This window comes from Microcebus murinus, chromosome 19 (genome assembly GCF_040939455.1).
Source record: "Microcebus murinus isolate Inina chromosome 19, M.murinus_Inina_mat1.0, whole genome shotgun sequence".
In the NCBI taxonomy this organism is placed as follows: Eukaryota; Metazoa; Chordata; class Mammalia; order Primates; family Cheirogaleidae; genus Microcebus; species Microcebus murinus.
In genome coordinates this window covers 29118961-29125474 of record NC_134122.1, presented here as the reverse complement: position 1 = coordinate 29125474, position 6514 = coordinate 29118961, and the positions used below count along the sequence as shown (strand labels likewise).

Here is a 6514-nt window from a genome sequence, read left to right as displayed (position 1 = left end):
TCCTCCATGTGGCCGCCAGAGGGCGGTCTCCACTCACAAGGCAAATCCGTTCTTCTCAGGCCTGAAACCTTCTCGGAGCTGGCCAGCCCCTGCCTACAGGAGAGGTCCAAGGAGGTGCAGCCCCACCCAGTTCAGGCAACCCAGAACTGCTTGTTCTTGCAAAGCAGGATGTTTCTCAACCCTGGGTTTTGTTCAGGCTGTTTCCTCCTGCCTGAAGGACCCTGTCCCTCTTCATCATCTGGAAGGGAATTTAAAGACTCAGTTCAACCTGGGTGCAGTGGCTCACACCTGCAATCCCAGCACTTTGGGAGGCCAAGAAGAGAGGATCACTTGAAGCCGGGAGTTTGAGATTGGCCTGAGCAATATATCAAGACCCCATCTCTACAAAAAGGACAAGAATTAGCCAGATGTTGTGGCGCCCACCTGTAGTCCCAGCTACTCGGGAGGCTGAGGCAGTAGGATCCCTTAAGCCCAGGAGTTTGAGGTTACAGTGAGCTAGGATCATGCTGCTGCACTCCATGGTGACAGAGTGAGACCCTTTCTCAAAAAAACAAGACAACAACAACAACAACAACAAAAAACAGAATGAAAGAATAAGAATATCACCATTTTGCAACCCTTAGTAAATGACTGAATTTTAGATCTTGAACATCAGTGTCTGATAAGATTCCAACAAGACAACCAGATTTGGGCCTCTGATGGAAGAATGCATCACCATCTATGAAAATTTCTCCCCAGAAGTGGAAGCTGACTCTTAACAAGGAATTTAATGTGAGCCACATGTATAATTTAAGCTTTTCTAGTACTTTTTGAAAAGTAAAAAGAAACACATGGAATTAATTCTAATAATATACTTTATTTAGCCCAATATATCTAAAATATTATTTCAATTTAGAGGCTAAATATCCATTGGAAATACTTCATCCGTGTCTTCGTTTGTTAAGGCTGGTATAACAAAATACCATGAACTGGGTAGCTTACAAACAACAAAATTTATTCCTCACGGTTCTGGAATCTTGCAGGTTCAAGAACAAGCACCAGCGGAATCAGTGTCTGATAAGGGCCCCCTTCTTCACAGACAGCCATTGTCTCACTCTAACCTCACTCACAAGCAGGAGGGATGGAGGGGTCCCTCTCAGGCCTCATTAATAAGGACACTGTGATATTAAGAAATGTATAAATGAATATGCATGTACATATATGTTTTCGCCCACAGTTCCTGGCTTATAATTTCTATAACCCTTGTTATTGCCTAAGTGACTAAAACAACAAACATATCTCTTGCCAATATATTTGGCCTTTTGTCCTTGGTTCCTGAAGCAGCTTCAGAACAGCTTCAGAGCACTAAGAGTGAAAGGCCGTCTTTTGTGATAACATTGGGCAGATTCAGGCCTCAGAAGCAGGCTTCAGAAAACAGCATCTCTCTCTCCCTGCCCTTCTCCTGCCCTCCTCTCACCTGCTCCCTTTTCTCCCCAAGGCAGGCCATAGAAACTAAAAATACACTCTAATCTTCCCCTGCCTTTCTGTCTTGGAGCTGGCTATAAAGAAACTCTCTGACCTACTTTGTCTGATTTTAGGTCATAAGACCCCCATCTCAGAAGGTGTCCTGCCAAATACCTGGGAGGAAGGAATGCTGCAGCCAGAGGCCAAGAAGAATCTGAACAGACAGGCCTTGTTGGGTTTCCCCTCTCGGTCCATTAGAACGTACCCTTTTCTGTCTAATCATATTTTGACATGGCTGCCCATCTTTCAATTGTGCCTATGCCATGATATCCTCCATAAAGAGGATTGGGTTTGGAGAGCGTCCAGACAGATGAACATGTGGAGGTGCCTGGAGGGTGCTGCGCCCGGGGAGGGCATGGAGCTTCGAGCCCCTTCCCACGTGCCTTGCCTTATGCATCTCTTCATCTGTATCCTTTGCAATATCCTTTATAACAAACTGGTAAATAAATGTGTTGCCCTGAATTCTGTGAGCCACTCTAGCAAATTAATGGAGCCCAAGCCAGGTAGTGGGACCCTAACTTATAGTTGGTTCCTCAGAAGCACAGTGTAAAAGAACCTTGAGCTTGAAATTGGCACTGAAAGTGGGGAGTAGGCTGGGTGCGTTGGCTCATGCCTGTAATCCTAGCACTCTGGAAGGCCAAGGCTGGTGGATCGTTTGAGCTCAGGAGTTCGAGACCAGCCTGAGCAAGAGCAAGAGCAAGACCCCCTTGCTACCAAAAGTAGAAAGAAATTAGCTGGGCATGGTGGCGCATGCCTGTAGTCCCAGCTACTCGGGAGGCTGAGGCAGGAGGATTGCTTGAGCCCAGGAGTTTGAGGTTGCTGCGAGCTAGGCTGATGCCACTGGCAGCGGAGACTCTGTCTCAAAAAAAAGAAAGAAAGAAAGAAAAAAATGAAAATGGGAAGTGGTCTTGTGGGACTGGGCCCTCAACCTGTGGGATGTGACACAATCTCCAGGTGGATAGTGTCAGAATTGAACTGGGTAGAGGTCCCCAGCTGGTGACTGTAGCAGAACTGATTGTTTGCTTGGTATATGTGGGAAAACCCCCACGAGTTTGGTAACAAAAGTCTTCTGTGTTGATTGTTGTTGTGGTGTGAAAGCAGAGGAAAAACAGTTGTTTTTTCCACCAAGGAACTAATTCCATCAAGAGAGCTTTGTCCCCGTGACCCAGTCACTCCCCTAAAGGTCCCACCACCTCCCAAATACCATCACCTTGGGAGTAAAGATTTTAACATGAATTTGGGGGTGGAGGGAACATACGTATGTAGAGTTTATAAAATTCACAATTAAAAAAGTTGTTCTGGGCCGGGCGCTGTGGCTCACGCCTGTAATCCTAGCTCTTGGGAGGCCGAGGCGGGCGGATTGCTCAAGGTCAGGAGTTCAAAACCAGCCTGAGCAAGAGCGAGACCCCGTCTCTACTATAAATAGAAAGAAATTAATTGGCCAACTGATATATATATAAAAAATTAGCCGGGCATGGTGGCGCATGCCTGTAGTCCCAGCTACTCGGGAGGCTGAGGCAGAAGGATCACTCAAGCCCAGGAGTCTGAGGTTGCTGTGAGCTAGGCTGACGCCACGGCACTCACTCTAGCCTGGACAACAAAGCGAGACTCTGTCTCAAAAAAAAAAAAAAAAAAAAAAAAAAAAAAAAAAAAAAAAAAAGTTGTTCTGAAAATTCTTAAGTTTTCCAATGACTGAATCAATTAGCCATGTTTGAAATTTGAATTAATTAAAATTAACTGATACAACACAATCCACAATTACAAATATATAGAATTAGGCCTGGTGTGGTGGCTCCTGTAATCCTAGCACTTTGGGACACCAAGGCAGGAGGATTGCTTGAGGTCAGGAGTTCAAGACCAGCCTGAGCAAGAGTGGGACCCTGTCTCTACAAAAAATAAAAATATTAGCAGGGTGTGGTGGTGCACTCCTGTAGTCCCAAGGCTGAGGCAGGAAGATCACCTGAGCCCAGGAGTTTGACATTGCAGTGAGATGTGATGGCATGACTGCACTCTAGCCCAGGCAACAGAGCGAGACCCTGTCTCAAAAAAAAAAAAAAAGAAGATGGAATCAACCTAAATTCCCTTCAACTGATGAGTGGATAAAGAAAATATGGTGTGTGTATATACATATATCAATATGTATATACACATACCATATTGTAAATGTGTATGTTGATATGTATATTAAATAATATACATATATTAATATATAAGTATATATACACACTATGGAATACTACTTATCGATAAGAAAGACTGAAATAATGTGTTTTGCAGCAACTTGAATGGGACTGGTGGCCATTATCCTAAGTGAAGTAACTCAGGAACAGAGAAACAAATGGTGCATGTTCTCACTTATAAGTGGGGGCTAAACTACAGCTGCACAAGGGCACGCAGAGTGGTATAATGGACATCGGAGACTCACCAGGTGGGGAGCATGGGAGGGGTTAAGGGTTGATCACCTATGGAGTACAATGTACACTTCTCAAGTGATAGGTGCACCAAAAGCCAGACTTCACCACTTTATGACATATACCTATAACGGAATTCAACTTGAACCCCCTAAATCTACTAAAATAAAAAATACAAAAACAAGAAAAATTAACTTAAATAAAAAATTCATTTCCTCAGTTGTACCAGTCACATTTCTGGTGCTCCATAGCTACGTGTAGCTAATGGTACCACCTTGGACAGGGCAGACAGATCCAATCACCACGCCACAGGACAAGCAGAAAAGAGAGGAACGTGTTAAACAACAACATGGGGATGTAACCAGCAAAATCCAGATGGCAGGAAAATTTGCAAGATAAACAATCTCATGTCTTCAACAAATAAGTTGCAAAAAGAGAGCGATATAGAGGGGAAACCTCAATATGAAAAGAAACCTAAAATGCATACTAACTGCATCACTTACCTGTTACTACATAAGTTACCCCCAAGCCTAGCAGCTTAAAACAACAAACATTTATTATCATACAGTTTCTGAAGGTCAAGGATTGGGACCTCAGGCCATGAGGTTGCAGTCAAGCTGTTGACTGGGTTTGCCATATCTCAGGGCTCAACTCGGGTTGAGGGATCAACTTTACTGGTGTGGTTGTTGGCAGGTCTCAGTTCCTCCTTGTTCTTCATTTGATGGGTTGCTACGCGGGGCTATCTGAGTTTCTCAAGACAGGGCACGGGGTTTTCCCCAGAACCAGAGAGCTAGACAGACAGACAGACAGATAGTCAGGGAGGGATGTCTAAACAAAAGCTGCAGTCTTTCGTTTTAGAAGCAACAGAACCTCATATCTCCCTATGGTGTTAGTCACATGGTACAATGTGGGAGGGAATAGCACAAGGGTGTGAACACAGGAGGTAGGATCATGGGGCCATCTTGGCTACTGGCTACTCACATCAACCCATCCCGATGTTTAGACTCATTTGGATCCCGAGTCAAAGAAACAACTTCCTTAAAATGGCATTTATGAGGTATTTGAACACATGCTTGCTGTTTGATAATATTAAGGCATTACCATCAATTAGTTTAGGCAGGATAATGATATCAGGTTTTTTGTGTGTGTGCGTGCATGTAAGTGTTGATTGCTTGAGGATAATGATATTGTGGCTGTAATTATTTTAAAGCATTCTTAGCTTTTACAGAGCCATATAGAAATGTTTACCGTGTCCCAGCTGAGGAGCGAACAGCCGCTGGCAGCCACGGATCTCACCGCAGCCCTGGGTTTTTAGAACTTCAATTATAAAAATGGGCAGAATTTTTCTTGATCATATTGGTGGTACCGGTCTGTTTTCTTGTGCAAACTGTGATACGATCCCGACCAACCGTTTGGAACTCATCTCCACTCCACTCACAGGCGCCACTGGCAGGGCATTTCTTTTTAACAAGGTAGTTAACCTGCAGTGCAGTGAAGTTCAAGATCGGGTCATGCTCACTGGCCGCCACGTGGTTCGAGATGTGAGCTGCAAAAACTGCAATAGCAAACTGGGATGGATCTATGAGTTTGCCACTGAAGGCAGCCAGCAAAGGCCGTGTGATCCTGGAACGTGCTCTAGTTCGAGAGAGTGAGGGCTTTGAGGAGCATGTACCATCTGATAACTCTTGAAGAAAAAGAGATAAATCCATCTTTTCCCAGGTCTCCTTCACTGAGATCAAAAATCTACTTACATACACTGTCACCTTAGCATCAGAGTCAGATTCATGAACTGCGGAACAAGAGGTTGTGAGAATCTAAGATGGAACCTTCCTTTCTTTCTTTCTTTCTTTCTTTCTTTCTTTCTTTCTTTCTTTCTTTCTTTCTTTCTTTCTTTCTTTCTTTCTTTCTTTCTTTCTTTCTGTATTTTACATCCAACAGCAGTGTGTGGAGAGAATATTATGCAGATGCCGTTAATTTTTTTCCCCTATGTTTACATCTTGAGGCAAAAGAGTCTGTCTGCAGCTACTTGGTGGGCTATGTAAGGAAAAAAATCTGGGCAATTAGAGTGAAAAAGTGTGTTTGATGTGAATTTTGAAAGGAAAATATGTCAAGAGCATGGTTTTTAAACTTAGTTGGACTTCATTTAATTTTTTTTTTAAAAAAAACCAGCTATTTCACTTGATTTGCTAGCTTCAGAGAAGAGATCTGAATCTGTGCCCAGTGCGAAAGGCTCAGTGTTAGCATGGCTTGTGCTGGCCAGTGGGCCATATTCTTGCTGGAGATGAGCCACAGCACCAGAGCCCATTCTTCCTTGTCAGTCTTGACCCAAAGATGTCACCATTCCTAGTTATTTGTCACCACATAATTGGTGTTGATTGGAAACATTTTCTGAAATGGGCAGAACTGCTTGGTTGTCTTTTTTCCATGTAACTTAAGCATAGTAATATAAATAAAGTAATAGTTGGATGTTAAAAAAAGAGAAATGTTTACCAATGAAAATGACAAGATGTCTAAAATTTGTTTTAAAATATCAGGAGAGATGGGAAGTAGCTTGCTGCATGGATGAAACAGTATCAGTCAGGAGTTGATAATTATTGAGG

At 43.3% G+C, this 6514-nt stretch overlaps 1 pseudogene; it reads left to right on the top strand.

Annotated features, from left to right (window-relative positions):
* The first annotated feature begins 5245 nt into the window (after positions 1-5245).
* LOC142862394 (protein yippee-like 5 pseudogene) lies at positions 5246-5835 on the top strand (annotated as a pseudogene).
* The last annotated feature ends 679 nt before the right edge of the window (positions 5836-6514 follow it).